Source organism: Rhipicephalus microplus, chromosome 1 (assembly GCF_043290135.1).
Source record: "Rhipicephalus microplus isolate Deutch F79 chromosome 1, USDA_Rmic, whole genome shotgun sequence".
In the NCBI taxonomy this organism is placed as follows: domain Eukaryota; kingdom Metazoa; phylum Arthropoda; class Arachnida; order Ixodida; family Ixodidae; genus Rhipicephalus; species Rhipicephalus microplus.
In genome coordinates, this window is record NC_134700.1 from 16851048 (window position 1) to 16873851 (window position 22804).

At 42.3% G+C, this 22804-nt stretch overlaps 2 long non-coding RNA genes across 2 annotated transcripts; both read left to right on the forward strand.

Moving 5' to 3' along the window:
• Positions 1-721: 721 nt before the first annotated feature.
• On the forward strand, positions 722-2299 carry LOC142767661 (uncharacterized). Its single transcript, XR_012885082.1, has 4 exons — positions 722-1064; positions 1123-1227; positions 1283-1396; positions 1693-2299. It is a non-coding gene; the product is annotated as an uncharacterized LOC142767661 (long non-coding RNA).
• An 8340-nt stretch (positions 2300-10639) lies between these two features.
• LOC142802549 (uncharacterized) lies at positions 10640-21372 on the forward strand. The gene is made up of 2 exons (XR_012893946.1): positions 10640-11029; positions 15176-21372. It is a non-coding gene; the product is annotated as an uncharacterized LOC142802549 (long non-coding RNA).
• Positions 21373-22804: the final 1432 nt, after the last annotated feature.

A 22804-nucleotide genomic window follows, 5' to 3' on the forward strand; every position in this document is an offset into this window, starting at 1 on the left:
CGAAGCTTGTTGAATGACATGTTGTTGGGCTTGTTGGGTCATTTTTTTAGAAAACGGTTACACCTGCGCGAATAAGACACCATGCAACAAACATAAAAAGATGCACACACACACGTTGCGCTTCGTGTGTGCGAGTTTGTTTCTTACGTGGCGTCTCATTCACGCAGTTGTAACCTTTTTCTGAAGCTTGTAAGGACGGGGAGGTTCGCTAAAAAGAAAGTTTGCGTCTCTATGTGGCGGCTAGACAGGAGCATTGTGCAACGTATGCAGTATAGCAAAGGCGGCACGGCGTCAAGCAGAGACGACGCGTGCTGCGTCTGCCACGGACGCGAGCGTCTGTGCGCTGAGCATAGCTGGGCAGCTAGGTCATAGGCTCGGTGGCTCGGTGCCAAATATTGAGAAGCGTTCGCTGAGCCTCGCATGCTTCACGACACGTTTCCCGAAGGCTCGGAACACGAATAATTCTTGGTGTGCCGGAGGCAAATCTGGACTAGCCAAGTGGTCATTATCTTCGTTTCTTCGCTAGCCTTGTGCCACTAGTGCAAGCTGCCCACAAATGTTTTTGACGTTTCCAATATAATTTTACCGAACAAATTTCAACTACGATTTTGATGCTCTTGACCTGCGCAACTTGTTTTGAAAGACTTTAAAGGGCTATTTCACGTTATCTTCAATCCTGAGTGAACATGTACATATACGTTTCATCAGTGAAAGCTGGCACTGTTGATAATTCCAAAAATCACAAATTACTTCTTTCCTAGTTGGTGCCTTCTCTTTTCTTCCACGTTCGACCAGTTTATGCGTTTGAAAGAGCTGTTAAAGTTTCCCCATGCTACAAGCTTTGTAACTTGTACCAACTGCACATATATGCAAGTTCTCTGAGCGTCGCTTCAAATAGTGACTGTGACATGACTGCAGAAGCTGCACTGCAAGGTGCGGATGAGCTTCAGTTTGTGTTATTTTAAGCCTCTTACTGACACATTGTCGTAATTTCATTTCTTCAGGACCTGCAGTAGAGGCTTCAAAAAGCGGCTCCTACACATTGAGGTGCCCCGATGAGCAGGGTGCGTTCAGTGTCGCGATTTTTTTTATCCGAATTGACTATTGACCAAACCTCTGCAGGTGGCAGCTCCCTTGTAGCTGGTGAAAGAATTTCTGCTGACTTCGTCTTGCCGGAGAAAACCTTAACCAGTCGTTCAGCTGTCACAAAAGGAACTTGTGTGACCGGTAAGTTGTATGTTCGCTTCAACACCAGAGTGGATTGATATAAAGACTTCCGCAGGCCACTCGCAAGATTGTTCCGACAGCACTGTCCGAGGCACTGAAAAAGCTTCACAAGACCCTCCAGAAGACGTCTCCGCCAACAGCTCCACGCCTGAGTGCCCTAGAGAAAATGGTGACTATGCTTTTATTGCAGCTGTTTTTAATGTGCTATTTTATGTTTAGGACATTCTGAGGAAACTATTCTCAAAAGGACACTACGTGTGCACTTACAAAATGTAAGAGTGGGCTCTTAGTGATTTTCATTTTTTTGTGCATTGTCAACATTGTGAATGGTTTGTTTTTAGGTAGTGTAATCGAAAACTTTGCACCACAGAAAGTTGTGCACCTTGGGTCTGAAAGAGCGAGGAAAGTGCTCTTATGGGACTAGTTGTTCTTCGCTTTTACATCAATTTTTTTTGTTTATTGCAGTGCGTTCCTGTGTGCCAGCGACAATGTCCCCATCAATGAAGTACAAGCAAACCATTAAACATCTGCAAACCAAAGTAGCAGCACAGCGGAAAACTATCAAAAGACTGCGGAGACAGCCTCACCAGTTACCGTCATCGACTTCAAAGGCCCTTGGAGTTATCCAACCGCACGTCACCGAGGAGGTTTTTAAACTTCTTTCTGCACATGTTCGCTTGAGGCCCAAACGCAAGGGCAAGCGGTTTCCCGTGTGGTTCAAGAAATTCGCTCTTCACTTAAACTTCCGCGGTCCGTGAGCATACCGATTTCTGGCTCCATATTTTTCTTTGCCCTCTCGGCGTTCATTAAAGAGGTGGCTAGCTAATGTAAAGATGACTCCAGGCATAATTCCAGGAATCCTTTCTTCCATTGCAACAAATACTGAAGCTTGGAATGAACGGGGCCGAGTGTGCGCTTTAGTTTTCGACGAAATAGCACTCAAAAAGAATTTGTACTATGATGCTGCAAGAGAGGTTGTCCAGGGTTTTACAGATGATGGCACTCATCGCACTTCAACCATTGCTGATCGAGCACTGGTTTTTCTTCTTGTTGGTGTTTCGAGAAAGTGAGTTCAACCGGTTGCTTTTACTATAGGGCACACATCAACATCATCTGTTAGGCATAACTTGCTGGTGTCACTCATTTTGGAGCTTAGGAGCATTAATATTGCAGTGAAAGCAGTCATTTGTGACCAGGGCAGTTCAAATGTAAGTCTCGCTAACCAACTAAGGGTGACTGTAGCATAGCCTTTTTTTGAAGTTAATGGCGAGCGGGTGTATTACATTTTTGATGTTCCGCATTTAATTAAAACAACGCGCAATAATGTCCAAGCACACAAGTTATACATTGGGGATGACATCGTTAACTGGTGGCACATTGTAAGCCTTTACCAATCCTCACATGAGTTGCGGTTGTGGATTGGCTCCAAAGTTGACTGAACGGCACGTTCATAAGAAACCTTTTTCTAATATGAAGGTCAGCAGAGCAACTCAGATCCTCAGTGCATCAGTTTAGATTGATATCATGGCAATGGTGTATGCGAAGGTGCTGCCTGCCTCGGCCATCACTACAGCTCAATTTTGTGATCGTATGGACAGGATTTTCGATGCTTGAACAGCTCGAGTAAAAAAAGAACTTCGCAAAAGCTGCGGCATGCAATCACGAAAAATGATTCAGAGCTGATTGACTTCCTCCGAGGCCAGCTTCCCTGGATTGCATCATGGCAGTTTGTTGGCAGACGTCAACCACAAACCATCGTAGGTTGGCAAATTACAATTCAGGCTATCCGTCAACTATGAGACGACCTCTCCAAAAATTACAATTTTTAATACCTGTTAACACGCAGGCTTCAACAGGATCCTCTGGAGAACATATTTGGCCACATTGGACAAAACAGGGTTGCAACACCAACCCCAATGTAGCACAATTTATTTGTGGCCTGAAGCACATCTGCATAAGAAAACTTTTCAAGCTGTCAGAATACGGAAATGTCGAGGATGATGAATGTGACCTCCTCCAGGAGCAGCTCTCGCCATTCTCCCTCACCAGTGCGTCTCTTGTGAATAACGAGGAGTGTGGACAGCGACAGCCGGACGACTTTCCCGCTCTAGACGGTCTCTCTGAATTTGCGACCAACATTCACTCCCATATTATCGATGACTCCGCTGCATATTATGTAGCTGGTTTTCACATCAAACGCTTCCTTCGGAATGCATGTGACGGTTGCAGTTGCTGAAAGACGACAGTGAGACGCTTAAAGGGACCCACCAGTATTTCACAACGACGTTTCAGGCATAATTTTTCTAGGAGGCGTTGACCTGGCTACAATGTTCTGTAAAGGGCTTTACCCTATACACCTTTTCACAGGAAGGAAAACAATGCCGCCATAATGGGCTGTGCGCGGGAGTACAAAGACTAGGAGAGCAGCGTTGCCAGTGCATTTTCGAGGGGACGCGGCAATTTGCACAGCCCAAGGAGGGCTATGGCGGTGCCCAGGGAGGCGTTTATGAAAAGGTGAATAGTTCAGGATGACGGCGCAGTTTTGCAAAGCACTGGGGTTTAGGGACAGGGAGGGCAAAATAGACTTTAAGCGTGTAGAATTAACCAGAAGGAGTTCATCTGATTGGTGGCTAAAGTCAAGGCACGAGTGAAAATTAAACCCGCACTACAAAGTACGAATACTCAACCCCAGTTTTTAAAGGGAAAAAAATATAAATCTAATTTTTGGTTCATTAAGTATTACGGCTTGGTGACGCTAGCCACCGCCCCACCTTAAGGATACAGCCCTATTCATCTATCCAGTCATGCGGTAAAAGGGGGCAGTTGTTTATGGGTAGCTCCGGAAATGTCACATGTTTGTGGTTCTCTGGTCGCACGAGCGGCGGCGCTGGCATAGCTATCAATGAGGAAAATGGAGGAAGCGAACCAGGAAGTTGACTGGTAAATATTAGAAAACAGCAGGTGGCCAAACCAAAAATAACTATCGGTTAAGAAGAAGGTGAAGGAAACGGGGACTGACATGTGGAGAATGGGCATGATTAAGAAGTCCGCGCTACAGATCTATCGAACTTTTAAGCAGGAAATGATCTATGATAATACTCGGGGTAGTTCTCTACTGTTTGAGGCCAGGACGGGAGTACTGCGAACCAAGACATATCGGGCCGAATACGAAGGGGTAGACACAGTGTGCAGTGCGTGTGGAGAGGAAGAAGAAACTGCCGAACACTTGATAATGTTCTGTAAAGGGCTTCACCCTATAGTTCAGGATGATGGCGCAGAGTTTTTCAAAGCACTGGGGTTTAGGGACTGGGGGGGGGGGGGGGGCAAAATAGACTTGAAGCGGGTAGACTTAACTAGAAGGAGGCTATCGATTGGTGGCTAAAGTCAAGGCACGAGTGAAAATTATACTCTTCACTGCAAAGTACGAATCCTCAAACTCACTTTTTAAGGAGAAAAAATATAATCTCGTTTTTGGTTCATTAAGTATTACGGCTTAGTGGCGCTAGCCACCGCCCAATCTAAAGGGTACAGCCATATCCATCCATCCATCCATCCATCCATCCATCCATGAAACAAGTTTGGGAGAGACGTTGCAGCTGAGCCGGTTGTGAACCGGTCAAGTCCTGCAGAGCAACAGAGTTTGAGACACGTTGTGTTGCTGTGGGCATTATTGCGCCGAGTTTTTGCTGTCAGCTTTGAGCATTACGCATCACGCAAGATGACAGTATGCTTTACAGTGCATACTGTAAGCATGGCGCGACAACGACAAAGCCACTGTTGGGCGCTGGGGTGTCTAACAGTCAACGTGTTCGTGAAGAGTAAGCAGAACCTGTCATTGTTTGGCGCCCTGAAGGGTGAAAACAGGCGGAAAGAGTGCGAGAATAACCAGCACAGAGCGGACAAGCTTCTGTAAGACACCAACATAGTTTGCGAGCTCCACTTGCAACCGCGTCTTCAGCTTAAGGACCATGTGCATATTATCGATAAAAAAAAGTGCGCATACTACACCCATTACCCACGCCGAGGCTGTTTTCAACTTGTTCGGTTGACCTACTTTTGTGACCAAGGAGGCCTCCTTCATCCCTCAAGTCAGCTGTACAGCTTCATGAAAAAGCTCGAGCATATTTTCACAGAATGTTTTTGCCAGAGTAAGCTTCACTCTGACAGCATAACGGACATACTGGCAATTGTTCAGCGCAGACTCTTGATTGAAGTTGGTTGCAGTGTGCACGCAGCTACCATCACAGCGAAAGTAGTTACTTTTTACGTTGTCACACGTCTTCATTCAATGTGAAAGGGCTGAACACTAGCTGACAGGGCGGGGAAGCGGCAGAGGTCCAAGCAGCTGAAGATGAGCCGTCACACATAAAGTGAATAAGGTGTGTAAATCAGTGGCTAGATAGTGTACTTCAGTTCTTGCAAATGAGAGCTTCGTGTTAGGAGCAGAAGCTTCGTGTGTCTCTTTATTTAGTTTTTCCCTATGTCGCTACACATATGCCTAACATACGTGTATCTGCATAATTATGATTATTAATAACCCCCAGAAAACAGTTGTGCCATGGTCAACAACTGAAGCAGAACAAAAATTACTTAAGCCCTACAATTTCACTTTATAATAAAGGCACAAACCCAGCCAGCACGCCTGCATGTTAAAGCTTTTCTAGGAAGTGAACGTGCACTGTTTTCTAACTATGTCGTGAAATGTCGGGCATAATCTTGTTACGAATTCTTTTTAGGTTCGGTTACAGTGTGCTAGACACTGTAGTTCGGTCTACATAGCATGAACCGTACGTCTGGTCACTGTATCAAACCATATAATTTGTGGGACACATCATCCTTTTCGACGAGGTGTTATATTCGAGGCAACATGATGTGGCCTCAACAAATATAGTGCTTATCAGGAATACTCAACTAACTCAAGCACACACCCTCCGAAAGCCACACACACACACACACAAGCGTTAACTGCGTCGCACTAGAAAGGAGAATGCACAGACTGCGCCGGCTGCCATCGGATTAATTTTCGGGAAGCTGTATCGCAAAAGAAAAGGGAAACACTGTGAAGCGGGAGTACCAGAAGCTTTTAATATAATCAGAGGGCAGTCAAAGCATGCAAGTTTATTACAAAGATCGAATAAACGCACGTTCCAACTTTTACGAGCGGCCATTGGCGAGTAGCTTATATGCAGGTGAAGCTTCCTTTGAAGATGCCTATGGCGCCATTTCTCCTATGTGACGCCAAATGCGTCAGAATAGTGGCGGAATAATACCCCTGTCACACGGCCACCTCTAAACTCCGTTGAACACCGTCAATGTAAATCTTCCCTAGGGGGTTCGATGGAGAAGGAGTTGTGGCAGTGCACATGGCAATGACAAGGTTGTAACAGTTGCCTCGATGGGGCTCTGCTGGCGCTGTTTGATTTTCGGAAAAGTATTCTATTTTCATCTCTATTGATTTTTTTGTAAACCCTCGTTATGGTGTTCTTACAAAAAAGCACTATTAAGTAGGTAAGAGGCTAACAAACCATTAAAAATAATTTCAAATAAAAACAAATTTGCTAAAAGTAGCGATGCTGCTAGTGACGCTGACCACATTGTGCTTTTAGTTGTTTTGTTGTTTGTGTTTATGCCCGTGTTCGAAAGTTCTTGTGCTTCCTTGCCTCGTGAGCGCACATTTTGTGTCCTTCAGCCATGAGTGACACAACGATGACGACAACCACGCGCATGGACGAAATATTTTTCAATTGCGCTGGCCGGCCCGACTCGCGAGCCGCGAGGTACTACGTGCGAGGTACGGAGTGTAGAGCATCGGTGTTGAGAGTAAGTGAACTCTGGCGGGCGTAAATATATGTAAACAAACACGCGTTGTGAATGAGTACTACAACGAAAGAACGTTTATTATTGCCAAAATGTATTATTCTTTCACTGCGGCCACTTAGTTGTCGAAATTTTTCTCTGACCTCTAGACTGCTGGAAATGAGAGTACCTCGTTTCACTGCGAAGAGAGATCGTTGAACGTCCTTTGCGAAATGCTCCGTTTACCTTCGTTTGCGTAAGGGTGGCCGTGTGACACTGACCGCATCTTCGTTGCCGTAAGGACGAGGGAGTTAAACGGTCTTCGCAGGCGCCCGTGTGACAGGGGTATAAGCCCACTGCCCTCTTCTAGTACGCTGTAACCTGGCAAAGGCGCTCGGCGGGCGTCGCCATTTTGCTTGAAGCGAAAAAACGCGCCTCATTTATTGAGATGCTTAAGGAATGGCTCGTGTTACCAGTGGAGTTGTCCTGCTTTCATTTTTGAGCAAGCGCCGTGCAGTGGTAATCGAGGCCAACACTATTTCTCGAGACCGACACTATTGATTGGTAAATACTTAGAAAACAGCAGGGGGTCAAAACGAAAAATAATAATCGGTTAAGAAGGTGAGAAAGCTGAGACCGATATGTGGAGAATTTCCATGATTAAGAAGTCGGCACTAGAGATCTATCGAACTTTTAAGCAGGAACTTGCCAAGGAAAGGATCTATGATAATAGGCAGCATCTTCTGCATCGCGCGGCGCAGCAGCCATCCCCACACAGAAGTGGCTTCTGCGCCACACAGAAGTGACGTCACTTAAAAAATTATTACTTAAAGTTAGTTAAATGTGTAAGTTATTTGTGAATAATGCGTTAAACCTTCAAAACTTTTACTAAGCAGGCGTTTAACGAGTCAATTAGTCTAGGTTTGTTATTTAAATACATATTACAAGTATTTTGAATACAGGGGGCGCCATGGGTGCTGCGACTGCGAAAGGTAAACACTGCGAGATGGTAGCCGCCTGCGATGTGTTAGGTGGTGAAAACTCCGATGAAATCGTGGCCATGGCCTAGGCCACTCCCAAGGTGGACTGGAGTGTCGTCGCTGCTTCATGTGATTGCTGGATGCTTAGTTGAACCTGGTGGTTGGAGCTAGCGCGGCCGTCCACCGCGCCGCAGCTTCATCTGAGTGTGTGCGCCATAAAGTTTCTCAGTATGATGTGCGGATTACAGTCGTTGGACGTACTGCATTTTCTAGATTGCAATGCCAAGCGTGGTGTTGTCAAAGGTGAAAGTGTTCTTGCTGCCGAGTTTTGCTTGTCGCGAAGGACAAGGTCGACGATGAAATAAATGCTTTCGCACTGTTCACGTGTGACTGACCGGATGCACATGCATGAAACCCCAGTGCGTCGGCGAAGTATTCATACGATGGATGGAAACAACTTTATTGTAATGTTCTTACGAAGCCTGTGATCTCCGAAGGCCAGAGCTACTGCATTGCCGTCTGTTTTGTCAAGTGCGAACACGTACGGCCGTTCTCGTCCGTTGCTGCGTGAATGCTCCCGTGCTGTCACAGGCCGCGCGTGTTATTGAGCAAAGCAGACAAGTAGTTAGATGGGCTAACGCCGTCGGCGCTTGCCCTTGGGCATTGTTTATCAAGTGCTGATCGCCGAGAACATTGCGATGACACGTCAGTATTTTTAAAGAAAGCGGCCTGCCGGTTACCTCGTCAGGTGATGGTACACTGAGCGACATAAAAAAAGTTGCCTGAGACTACGTTGCAGTGCACCTTTCTGTCATCAAAACTTTGATAAACCGCGGAAATCAACATTCCTGACACCTGTGCTGAAGAAACCAATGCAGCCAGCTGCATTCCAGTTTTTGTGTCTTTTTGCGTCTCGCCGATTAAGAGCACTAATTCGCAAAACACTTTATCATAATAAATATAGTCAATCCTGCAAGAGTCATCGAAGATCCAATATTAAAGGGCCTGTGGACGGGACCACCACCAGCAGCAAGTCGGGCTAATGAGGAGGCGCAAATGTTAAAACAATACATGCGTGAACAAAAAAAAAAAGAGAAAGTATCGATAGCAATCGTACTTGAACCACCGACCTCACCAGTTTACGTGTTGCTTTGACCAACTACGCCACAGCTGCCGATCGGGTTGAAGTTACAAACAAGCCGGTTTTGTATTGTTGTCACGCTAAACCTAAATAACATTTTTGTTCACTTTTTCGTATGGACGTAATTTTAACGGCTTTTATCGTTATGTCTAGACGTACCGCTAGACACTCCCGACTATTCAAACAAAGCGCCTAACCAGAAAATTCATTACGTCACTTTCGTGCGGCGCAGCAGCTGTTTTTGTGTGGGGGTGGCTTGTGCGCCGCACGGTGCAGCAGTCTCTGCCATGATATACTCGCGGTAGTTCTCTACTGTTTGAGGCCAGGACGGGAGTATAGCGAACCAAGACATATCGGGCCAAATACGAAGGGGTAGACACGGTATGCAGTGCATGTGGAAAAGAAGAGGAAACTGCCGAATACTTGATAATGTTCTGTAAAGGGCTTCACCATATAGTTCACGATGATGGCGCAGAGTTTTTCAAAGCACTGGTTTTTAGGGACAGGGAGGGCAAAATAGATTTTAAGCGAGTTGAATTAACTAGAAGGAGGTTAACTGATTGGTAGCTAAAATCAAGGAACAAGTGAAAATTAAACCCTTCATTGCAAAGTACGAGTCCTCAACCTCACTATTTAAAGAAAAAAAAACAAATCTAGTTTTTGGTTCACTAAATACTACGGCTTGGTGGCGTTAGCCACCGCCCGATCTAAAGGGTACAGCCATATTAATCCATTCATTTATTTAGGGTCCCTACGTGGAACCTTAACACTATACACCACGGAGAAAGGTTCCTTCCTGCGTGCTATACACGGTGTATTTTACTTGTGGCCCTAGGAGCGCGTCACTCAAAAGTTATTCGATACTCGCAACAGTACATGACGGTTTCGGAGGCTATGCAAAATGTTGAGTTGTTGCACCGTCCGCCACATGCACGAAAGGAAAGGTTTCCTTCCTCCGTGTAATGTCGCGGCCGGGAACCAGCTCTTGGTCTCAGGCATAGCCTCCTAGATTTTCCTTGCCTGCTGTATTATCGGCATGTCGCGGCCGGGAACCAGCTTTTGGGCTCAGGCATAGCCTCCTAGATTTACTTTGCCTGCCGGATTATCGGCGGTCACTTGGGAAACATCGTCGGAACTATGGCGGTAGCGCCACTAACAATGGAGTGTCTTCAAATAAGTTTTTACAGTTTTAGAGCTTATTTGCAACAAAATAACGTGAAAGCTTTAAAAAACGTAAACGTAATTGTAATTCATCCTACGTAAGTGCCACTGTTATAAATGACGGGCGTTTTCCGCTCACTCAACAGGCAACCCCTTCAATACAAGCTACAGCCTCTGAAATCAGCAGTTGCAAAAATTGCCGATTTCAAAGGCCAAATACGAATACCTTTACACCTACGTAGGTAGCGCTGCCATAAATGACGGGCGTTTCGAGTTCATTTGGCAAGCAAAGAAAATCTAGGCAACGCCGCCTATAAATAAACTGTTTGGCCGCGTCTGCTGCCACCGGGTGGCACGAACCTTTTCGAGGCAAAAGCGTTCGGTTCACCCAATAGCCGCTTAAAACCGGCTTGACTTGGTTGAAAACGTATGAATAGACGGCGACAGAATCGCCGTGTTGGACATTTTTTTGGGGACGTTTAGGTGGTGGGAACGAAAGGTCTAAAGTTCCTCACTAGCTTGTGAGGATCTTTACCGTGCGGTGGTTATTTATCCGTGGTCTTTGCTTGGCCGGGAGCCTCATGCATTCGCGAGAACCGCCTCTGCGCATGGATACGTGGTCTCGTTCTGTAATACTGTCTATAAGCAATGTGGTAACGACTTGCCCGATCATGAACACCGTGTGTTATGCTATTTGTGGATGTATGCCGTACGTGTATGTCTGGTAAGTGCGTGTGTAGCGTAAGGATCGATGTGTCGCTTCGGTGAAGTGTATGCTTGCGCCAAAACTTTCATTGAAGCTTCTTCTTGCGTAACTGCGCGAGACAGATACGAAATGCACAAGTTGGAAGCGATGGAATATTACCAGGCGTTCACACGACGTTATTTTCCAAGTGGCTTAAATATGTTGTCGCCGAATACGATAATTGGTTTTCTAAGCTATGTCTTTTCTTGTGGGTGTATACAAAGAAAAAAAAAGAAATAAAGTTGAAGATATGCTGGGAGCACTGTAAATATTCGCTCAAAATTGCCACCTTAAGCGTCTTCTTAAAATTAAACAGTGCCGCAAGGCAATCGTGCCTTGCGGTGAAGTGCACGCTGTGTATTGCGGTAAAGCATACATATTGCGCGCGCTCGTGTTTAAATTGTAAATGTAGCACTGACATTGGGCCTCGTGTGTGCACCTAAATTGTACACGCGCTATCCTCTGCCTCATCAGTGACGATGCGGCAGTCAGTATCGTCATTATCTTCAGCTTGTGTAACAAGCACAGAACAATTTACCTAGTAAAATATATTTTGTGGCAGGCAATTCGCAAGGCATTCAGATGTTAGTTCATTGCAGGATTAATTCAAGATTGTTAAATGGCACCTTCAAATAAACGAAACATGCGTATGAGAGGCTTCAGTCGTACTTCAAAATTTGTGCCATGCCTCAAATTGAAAATGATTATAAAGGAAATATATGCTAAGGCTGGGTGTAGATTACCATTCACAATTCAATTACCATTCATATTTTAGAAACTTAGAAAATTTGTAGCTCATGTTTTCCTATCGAGTAAGCACAAAAATAACTGTTGAAGAATGGTCTACAATTACTCACACAGTTTGCAAAAAATAGATCTTTGAAACGTATGTCGTGCCAGAACTAAGTGCAAGGTGGTTAGAGGAAACTGGTTATGACCCGACATAATAGCACATGTTCGAACGTTTTACATGGGCTGCTTGTTGGCAAAATGAGGTGCGAATTAGGTAAGTGCCTGCAGGGATCTGCACCAAGAGACGAAACCTGCTACATCTTTTTCATAAATTTCATTATTTGTGTCAAGCATGCGTGCACTCTTCGTTGTTGTGTTCTCTCAGGGAGCAAGTATATGGCATACGCTTGAAATCCATACGTTACCCCTGCGATTTGAAGATGTTATCACAGTGGACATGAACATGCAATGTAGTTGAAAACGTTGCTGGGCACCAACTTTCTTAACAATCTGAACCCGCTTATACTACAAAAGTTACCACGTGACTTCAGCCAAATAGTTTCTAACTGTTGTGGTTACTGTCAGATAAAAGTAATAATGAGCTAGTTGTGCTTGGACAACAGTCTTGCTTTACTGTATTAAAATACAGTAATTTAGTACCTGCATATAGAACTGACCACTTATTTTTTTTTATTTGTGGTCCTATTTGTTACAGTTCACTTTCAAAATATTTCATACAAGGTGGTTAAGTTTTAAGTCCATACAGTGGGCAAATTTTATCAGCAGTACCGCATGCTGTACAATCACTTTTACTTCTCCTAGAATGCATGGTGTTCCACTATTCCGGTATGTCTCGGCTGGGCTTCTCGACCTCGACGACTGTACATGTCAAACAGTTGGCCAAGTGTAACTATTTTGTCGAGCCATAATAAATAATTGGCAGTAAGGACCAGTGACAAAACCCTTTTTTTATGAAGTGCTCATTAATCAGGGACCTAACAATTCTGTACATAAACGATGACAGCAACCACTTCTCCACAGATTGAACGATTAGGTTGTACTAATAAAAGCATTAATATAATCAGACTCTTTTTTTTTTTGGAAAGTAAATACAATGCATAAATAGTCTTACCAGTCCGTGATTCAATATTGTAGCTAAACTATCGTTGAAAGCCAGAGTCATTTACAAATGCCATGTGAATTCCCGGAAAGCGCTAGGTAGCTTTATATTAATTGGGGATGTCTGCAAAAAAGCAAAAAGCCTACGTTTATGTTGAGCAGAAGTCCAAGTGAACATGCATGCATATGTTCATGAACTAGTTCCCTGTAACATGTGGTGCAACAGCTCTAGCTTAAAAGCTTCAGGCAGCTTTTATGCTGCTCCAAAAAGATTTTAGTTGCACCACAAGCTCCGGATATGCCTTTCATGAGTCACGTCACTGTGCCTGTTGAGTCTTTAAAAAACAGGTTTGAAGGGGATGCTAAAAAATTTTTTTGAAGGGGTGAGTAGCAGAGAGCATTAATTTATTAAAGTCTTCAATTTTATTATGTTAGCTCTGAGGCTTGCAGGTATGTTAAATGAGCATGGTCATATGAGTAACACCTCATAGGTCAATAATTTTTGGGTTGACAGCAAGGTATGAAGGGACAGGATTATGAAAATCGTAGAAGTAGAAGTAATGAAGTTGTCGAGAAGACTTTGTTAACAGTACATTTACAGGCTTCACGCACAATTTGCTTTCCAGCAGGGTGAATTTACTTTTGCTGATGTTTCCGATGGCGTCATTGCACTTCATAAGCACTGGTTTTATGCACTGCACGTGACGATCTTGTTTTTTCAAGGTTCATGTGCTGATTAAAAAGTATAGGATCAAGAAACTTACATGCTGTCTTAAGGCATAATCAGGCTCACCATAGAGGTAATTGGTGACATTTTAGTGAGTTGTATGTGGGAGGTCTGTGTACATAACATCATAGTAATCTTGCAATGCTGTAGCTTTATTTGTGTAACGAGTGAAGCTTCTTTTTCTGTTAAAAATTTCTGCCAAGCAAACAAGTTCCAATAGTAGGATTTGCCCTTGGGTAAAGCAGGTGGTAAGAGTGAGCTTATTCAGAAGCCCTTCAAGAGTACCCACTGAAGGAATTAGTACCTATAGGGCAAAAATTCCAGTGCACCAAGAAGGGCAAGGGAGGACGGTGCAGGTTAACATTTCAGGAGGGCATCTTCTGGACATCATCCTTCTCTAGCCACAAGCTTGTATGGCCAATGTTTAGCACACTCCTACTAACATAAACTAGGTATAAATGTTGCTTCTCTATTGCAAGATGACACACCATATACCTTTTGAGAGTCTCCTCACCACAAGCCCTTACATTAGCCTAAAAATATTTTTTTCTACGATGCCCTTTTTTTGTCCTAAACAGTTGTCTGAAGCAACAATATGCACATTGTGACAGTCTAGCTGGTGACCACAGAGATGGCTCCCGCCATCACGATGTATACTCCACTCAAAATGTAAGACACTGCAAAATCATAGTCCGGTGTGCGTGTATAAGACCTTGAACATGCAAGCAGTGACCACTTCTCTTGTGTTCTCTGCACTGGCGAATGCTTGTTGCACACCTGTTCAAGATTGTGACAGTGAAATTAGTTCTGGCTATGCTGTCTCAGAGGTAAGACTGTGTACACCCTTAGGAACACCATGGTGGAGCGAGCAGAGATTCATATCAAATGTAGTAATAAACTGGCAACACCATGGTGATATAAGCACACTTGCATTAATTTATTACATTTTTATTGAGGCAGACATCACACAGCTAAGCCTAGTTGTGATCTCTTTTCATTATTGTCTACATAGTTTTTCCATTGGTCACAGCACAGGAAGAAAAATTTCTCTGTGGGAGCACCATATTTTAAGCTGGCATGACTCCAATGAAGCACTGCGCGAACAGATATATTGAAAATGTCAATACTTCGGGTTCTATAAATGGTGAACTGGTTGTCACATTCAGCCGGTGATGCTGCAGGAGCTTTAGCATATGCTCTAAGGTCATTTTGCATCAACAATGCCACATACAATAGTTTAACAATGGTTGTTAATGGGCAAGATGATGCATAGCTTCAGGGAGCTAATTAAGCTAAAAGGGAAAATTATAGATGCCTAAGCACCACTGGAAAAATGAAAAAGCACAGAAAAAGAGCATCGGTCGCAGCTGAACTACAGAAAATATTTACACTGCACCACACATTCGCATCGTCTAGAGTTTTCCCTAATAATGTTATACCAACCTGCCTAGCAGCAAGTACTTCTAAGGTAATAAAGTGCAGAATAACACTTGCATAAGACAGGGAACAGGACGCGAGTTAACTGCCATCTATCTTTGTTTGTGCAGGGTGTCTACCAACCTGGGAAAGTCGGGGAATGGGGGCCTTGCTGGAAAACTGTTGGAACTTTGGTAAAACCTGGCTAATTCATGGAAAATGGCGGCAGCCTGTGCCACCATCACAAAAATAAGCATTACCCTTGATCAATACTCAAAAAGTCACTCCTTCGACTGCAACTACAGTGAACAGCTAGAAGAGGCCTAAAAAAAGGCAATGCATAACTGTTTCTTCTTAGTCTACAAACAAAAGGATACACCGACCAAAATAACACAAAGTTTACTGATGTTTGGGCACCTGATATTGTTCTGAATGACAGCCATAAAAAAGGTACATCGTATTTAAGTATGACTAGGTGCGGGATGTAAGCACCAAAAGTATATGGTCCGCGTTCCATAAATCTTATTGAGTATATGTGAAGCTGTGTGAATGTGCAGGGATTCCAGGTGCTGGCATGATGCAAGCTTGTTTTCTTCGACCAGAACACGGTTGCTTGACCAGTCAATTTGAAAGCCTGTATATTCCGCATGTTCAGCGAGGGCATCCAAGGCCACCCATGATTTGGTGACTTCATTTTGAACTGTTGTGTTGTTTAACTCTTTCATTGAAATCACAGGTCTCATATAGTGACATGTTGTCACACTCGTGGCAGACTACAGTGTAAAGAAGACTACAGAAAGTTCGCTCGGCAGCTTATTCTTCCCATTGACTAAAGCATTCCTTAGCTTCCATGTTGGTACATGCACTATTTTGATGTATGTTCCTTCTACATATCACATATCATATCTGACTTTCCTAGCACAGCATTTCTCACATCAGTAAATTTGTGCATATTTGTCATGGCCACAGATTCGGCTTGGCTTGAAGGCCTTTTAGTTTGGTGCTTATGTTAGAACTGCCATCACAAGAGGTTTGCTGGGCTATGTTTTGCCTTGTATAATATTATTGCTATTATTATTATTATTGGCGATGCAGCTGCAAACGTCCTCTGCTATGCACTTATTGCAGATATTTCAAGAGTAGCACACTCTCTTCTCATTTCATTTCCTTGAGATGGTGTTATTAAATCCATGAGTATTTTTTATCATTATGTTCATAGAAGAGTACGTAAATGAAGGTAGCATGAAGGTAACCAAAACATGCAACTTAGCTTCACAAAAAAAGCCTACTGGCTTTTTCAGCTTGCCTTTGTTGTACATAGCCTGGTCACTCCTCACAACGGTGTTCATGCTGTCTGAGACGCATCTGGAAGCTAAGTTGCATGTTTTGGTTGCTGACAAGGAAGGCTTCTTTTCAACTCTAGATGGCTCTATGTATAATGATAAGATAGCCACTGGTTCGGAAAAAAGCTGAATAAATCATTTTCTGAGCAACTCCAGCCAATCAATTTATGTGGATGGGCATGCATCTTCACTTTCACATGCAAAGTCTGGTGTTCCCCAGGGATCAATCATGGGACCAGTTTTGTTTCTCATTTACATCAACGACATTGGACATGGTTTGTCATCTACTATGAAATTATTTACATACAACTACATCATTTATAGAAAAATTGACAGTACCCAAGCTAACGAGTCATTATAGTTGGACCCTAATAAACTCGCATTTTGTGTCACCATGGCAAATTAACACTTCCAAAACGAAGGCCATGACGTTTACAAGAGCACATAAAACAGAAATGAGTCAATAAGAAATTCAAGCTCTCCCCATTGAAAAGTATCCCCATTTAAATATCTTGGAATTCATTTATCTTCTGACCTGCCTTAGAATAAGCGCATCGATATCATAACTAGTGAGGTGTCAAAAGCACTTGGATTTATTAAAAGAAACCTTTACTTGGTGAACTATACCTCTTAAATGCTAGCGTACACTACACTTGTCCGTTGAAAGATAGAATATGCATCCACAATCTGGAACCCACATCAATCATATCTCATCGATTAACTAGAGTCAATACAAAATGAAGCAGCAGGATTTATCACCAAGTAGTATTCTCGCAACTGTAGCACTACAGATATTACACACTCACTTTCATTACCCCTTCTTGAAACACGCAGACTGTCGTTGTTGTTGTTGCATTTTCATAGATTTCATCGTAGTAAATCTGCCTTCGTAAAGCTTGCACAAACACACCTCATAATATTTTGAAACATATTGACAACCAATTCAAAATACAGCCTGTTTTGGTATGCACAATTATGTATCAACACTCACATTACTTCGAAGCACACATCACTAGAACACTCTGCCGGGCGACATCGCTTGATTCATTGATCATGCCGCCTTTGTAAACCAATTCAATATTTTCTTGGACATATGACTTACCTATCTGTGTGAGTTTGTAAGTGCATGTATGTGCTTATTTTTACTCTTCTTTCATTGTAAATATATTTTCTCCTTAAAGATGATAGTCTTGCTTGGGATACTCCAACGCAAAAATTTTGGTCTGTCTGTCAGCAAAAAGGCTCAAGTACGACCACATCCACAGTATCCACCAGTATTCCTCAAGTTTCTGCGTTCATAGTTGTACGATTGTCAATAAAAAGCAAATATTGAGCATATTTGAGGCACAATATCAACACGTCAATATTATGCACGGTGTTTATTTATACTAGAAAAGGTATAAATAAGTAATTCTAAGCACTGCAGCTGACAATGCGACGCTTCGCATGGAAAAGCGAGTCTCCTACGCTTTTCTATGACGATACTGTGCTGCTACCTGTCTTGAAATCTACAAAGTATGGCCTCCAAGATTGCACGCATGCTGCGTGCTGCGTGCTCGCTATAACAAAGGCCATCCTTTCGTGTTCTGAAATTACCGCCAGATGGCACTCATGTCTCACGCAACACCTCCAGGATCCCATTCACCAGTTTTCTCGTGCAAAACATCAAATAAATATTTCTGTCTATTCACTCTTTTCAGGCAAAGTACAATAGTCTTTCGACGACATTTTTGGTCAAATATGCAGATAGGGGGCAATTTTTTTCATGGCAATTTTCTGTATATATATTTTTTCGCACTATAGCTGTGTCTCTCTTATTGAGTTTTCATTCCTGCCACAATTTTTTTTTCCTTTTGCATCTTTGTCTATGGAACTGTATTTTACATTGTTTACCACTTTAATTTTATAATAGCAATGTTCTGATTTGCAAATTTATTGTATAACTAAAACCCCCTGCGTAATGCCTGAATGGGCCTTTAGGGTATATATTAATAAAAAAAAGTGTTGATGCACAAAGCGGGTGACTGAACGAATAAGTTTATGCCCTGTTACTAACGCTTAATCAGGAACATGTAGCGGCAAGTGTGAAAAAAGCAAAAAGGCAAAAACTATCAGTTTTTATTTCAGTGAAGATTCATGTTGCCACTAAGAGCTGTTGTTTCAGAAAAAGACACTTGGTAAATAAATGTTTCAGAATATATTCAATGAAATTCGGAGCGTTTGAAGACTTGTGATCCGCTAAGAATTTCTAACTCAGAATCTATCATCTTATCACTAAATGAACAACCTTCTTTGTGCCGTAATGCATTCGGTATAGACGTAAAACATTTATATTATTGTTTGCCCCAATGTGAAGATTTGAAATGTATAAAGCAGTGCATGAGAGAAGATAATGATGAGTTGTTGTTTCAGTGCCAGTGCGGCATCTCTATTGCATCGTTTTTAGAGCTCATGCAGGCCACCTAAATTCTACCGTTGTGTTTTGGAAGGGAAATAATTTTGTCCAAAAATCTGGTATCTGCATTGAATCATGAATATACCTGTAATTAGTTATATTTTTCTTGGGTATGTAGACAGGCAGCTGCAAAAGCATTTGAATTGGTTATCATCACACGCTGTTTGATATGTCCATGACTTCTTATTTCTACTGGACATTAGCGATTGCTCTTTACTGGTTGCTAATATAAAGAAAGATGTTAAGGAAAACGAAATGTCAGCGTTTCACTTTGGAGTTTCAAAAAATTGATGAGCTACAATTTCTCGATTTAAGACAGGCTTTCGTAAAAGATCACATATATAGCAGTACCAACCTAGATCCATAAAGCCAATTCTAAATTTTAATTCTGGCCACTCAAAACCATACAGGGAGCCATTGTGTCAACTTTGCTGGGTGCCGCTCTTCAGAAGTTACGCGAGCACCTTATGGCGCATGCATTTGATGCACAAGTTGCTCGCCTTGCAAATTCTGGCTTTCCGAGTGACGTGATTTGCTCCTTGTCGGAAAAACTTAATTCAAAGATCGAGAAGTTTTATCATTGTGATTCTAGTGCACTAGAAATTAGCAAGAAAAAGAGGCAGGCAGTTATCCCATACATACACAGGATAGCACATGGTTTGAAAAATGTTGGTGCTCGTTATTGCATAAACATGTCATTCTCAGCACGTAATAAAGTGCATAATGTGTGTACTTTGGTGGATAGAGCATTGTGTCAGCAGCCAGGGAAAGGGAACAAATGTGTCTCCAGTCATGTCCACAGATTACTCCTTGCACTACTGGCGTGGTTTATGGGATTCCACTGTCTTGCAGCTGCGAATATTTCGGTGAAATGGGGCATTACATAAACGTGTGCTTAAGAGAGCATGGGCTAATGCCATCAGATGCTAAAATCACGTCTAATTTGGCAGCTCGTTGTAGGCCATGTGGATGTGTGCTCAGGGCTGGGCAGAGATGCCCGAAAAAGTATTCCGGAATACAGATATCGAAATGCGTGGTTTGGAAGCATAAAATACAGATACTGAGATAAATTTGTAATTCATGTGACAGGATATTTCAGAGATACGCTTGCAAAAAGACAAAAAAGTATTCCGGAATACATATACTAAAATACTTTTGTCTATGTCGGGGATAGTTATATTCCATACAAACATTTGTTATGTGCAGCATAATATTTAAAATGTGCAGCACATTAAAACTTGCAAATGAAATTGACTTATTATATTTTCACTATTCACCGAGTGTCATTAAGGCATTACAAAGGATGCTTACACTGCACATAATTGTTAATAACCACATATTTACAGATATCAGTTGCAATAAAAAACTATGCCATATGAGAGCATCAGTCACACGCATTGTACACTGAAATCCGGAACTCGACAGCAACACTATTAGTTATGCTAGAAGGAGCATAGTTCAAGCGAAGTGCTGGAACCATAAACAAACGAACTTCCAGTTGAAGGTTTAGTGTTTTCTAGAAACATCTTAGAAAAGGCAGAAAGAATTAAGAACAGACAAAACAAGGAATGCGAAAGGAAACTCAAAAAGACCTCTTTCGAATCGCTGTTTGGTCATGCTGGCGTTTTTCAGATATGCTCTGCAGAAAGAAGTATCGTAGATGGCACACGGCACCAAATTCTCTTTGAGTGGTTTGTGGCTTCCGCAATAAGCCCCAGTTTTTCAAATGGGCGCTGCAAAAGAAAAGTAAAAAAAAACGAAAAAAACAAACACTACTCGTTCAATTGGCATGAGGAAATACATTTAAAAAATGGCGCCCATTGTGCAGTATACAATACTCCTCACAATGAAAATATCTGTGCTGGAATTCAATATAGCAGTATAACATTGTTGTCACGCTGAAGCAGGCCATCATTCAAACACATCATGGGATGCGGGTAGCAAAGCAACTAGCTCGCTCTCAAGAAGGTAGGAGTCAGTTTCGTCCTCAGCAGAAATGTAGAAATGGTGGGTGCATATCTTGCCGTGGACTGCCAAGGTCACAGCAGAGATTTTTTTCCCCATTGTCAACACGTCTCAGCTCGTTTACGAAAAAAAAAAGTAACAAGATACCCGTGTCCTCAATAGTATCGCGATACATGCGATACACCGTAAAAGTATTTCACTACTGAGATACAAATACATTTTTTAAAAGTGCCTCGATACAGCAATACAGACACTCAAAAGTATCTCTTAAATACTATTGCGATACTACCCAGCCCTGTGTGTGCCCCACTTGTAGAAAACAAATATCAAATATTGACATGTTGATTAGTGCATGTGTGAAGTAGCCGAAGAATTTTCATTAGATCTAACAACAAGTGCATAAGTATTTCATGTAACACTCGTCTAGATGAAGAACATAAGGTCTTAGAGAAGACATGAATCATTCTGTGTTGTAACACATGTGTACATGTGCATAGTTTTGATGAGTCAATATTTTCTATATATGTTCTTTCCTTTTCCAAATAAATTTCAGTTGTGAAATCAGCGCTGTGACCCTCTCTGACTGCTTCTAACCCATTCCTTTGTAAAATATTCTACGGTGAACACTCACCAATTTGCCTAACTCACGATTCTGCATCTTTTATTTACTTATGGATTCAGGGAAGCAGTTGCGGTCTGACAGATTCCTTTTTTCCACCCCATACTCAAACATCGGCGCTTCAAACCCTATCGCAGCTTTTATTGCAGGTCTCTGAGTACTTTAATTGTGCTCCACGTGTAAGAACCCAGAGAAATAAAACACCAATAAGCATGTGTGCATTGTGTAAAAAAAAAAGAGAGTGAAAGAAAGGATAAAGTAAATTTTGCTGTACAGTTTCGTTGTTGCGACATTGTTGTTAGTCGTTGTCAAATCAAGGTCGCATAAAATACGTAAGTACTCCTTTTTTGCTGAAAAGTATATTTTAGACATGTACAAATGAGACGGGGATGCAAATCATTAGTAAATACAGCAGTCTAGGTCAAAATAATCTAATCCAATCCTGAATGGCCTGCAGGCTATAGCCATTATAATGAACTAGAATGTGCTTCAGTAGGCCAACTGGCCGGGCTGTTGCATCCTTGTTTTATACGAATGCCGCGAGATAGCGCCACCTTTACGTTTCCTAGCAGCATTGGCTGCACTGTTGGACTATTGCAGGCTCCTTCAAATTTGCAGCTGCAGTTGATTTTATTTGTGTGGTTGTGTTCTGGTTGTTCCAAAAACCAAACAGCCAACTTCCTCAGTGCCTGGGTCAAGTTTTGTTTTGACCAGATACACACATTTTTTCATATTTACCACATACACTCACAACATTATGAGTGTGTGTGCAAAAAGTGTTCATTTGTTTTATATGAGTGCCTCTTATTTTATTTTTTTACTGCTAAAGTGTTCTTTCCACCGCACATTTTCCAAGCAGACATTATGGTCATGGAGTTTGCTTTTAATCCATGTGAAAAACCTGGAAAAATCACTAAATTAAAAAAAAATAATTGATAAACACCCTGTTGTGGCTTTGCTAGCCAGTATGTTGGGAAACAGACACATGTGCAGTATGGAAGTGTGCAATGTCACAGTCATGTATTGTCAAGAAACGTCACATACCTGCGCTTGAAATACTTTTCTGACCTTCCAAGTTTCAACAGATGTGTCAATGACACATCACTTCTTTCCTAGGATGAAATGCTTTCAAGAGTCCTATCAGGACCCTGGCCTGTGATCTTTTTCAGGTATTTAATATGAACTGACATGCCCTAATGCTTGCATGCTTACACAACAATCTATCAAATTTTTTATACACTCTTAACAGCCTGCAAATTCACTCCTAACAGCACCCCCTCCACTCTTCCAGTATAGGCCAAAAGGGTGATTACTTACAATACCATGCTTGTGGAACATTACTATCTATGAATCTTACAATTGTTTGGTGAAAAAAATT